We start from the raw sequence: 226 nt of genomic DNA, 5'->3' as shown, positions 1-226 counted from the left end.
TGCCTACATTGTTCTAGAAAGCTTTGCCTTTCTCCTAGTTGCCATGTAGGTTTTACGGAATGCTGAGCATTTGTTTGGTCTTTTGCTGTTAACCCTAGGAGAAGATTCTACTCCAAACTGTCCAGCTGAATGATGCAAGATGCTGAGTGTCCCCACGGAGAATATCAGAAGGAACATCATGAGACAAGCATTTCTCAACAGGGGCAAAGTTCACAGTGGAAGTCTG

Source organism: Macaca nemestrina, chromosome 7, assembly GCF_043159975.1.
Source record: "Macaca nemestrina isolate mMacNem1 chromosome 7, mMacNem.hap1, whole genome shotgun sequence".
NCBI classification, from domain to species: domain Eukaryota; kingdom Metazoa; phylum Chordata; class Mammalia; order Primates; family Cercopithecidae; genus Macaca; species Macaca nemestrina.
The sequence above is the reverse complement of the archived record's forward strand: the minus strand, read 5'-3'. Positions refer to the sequence as shown.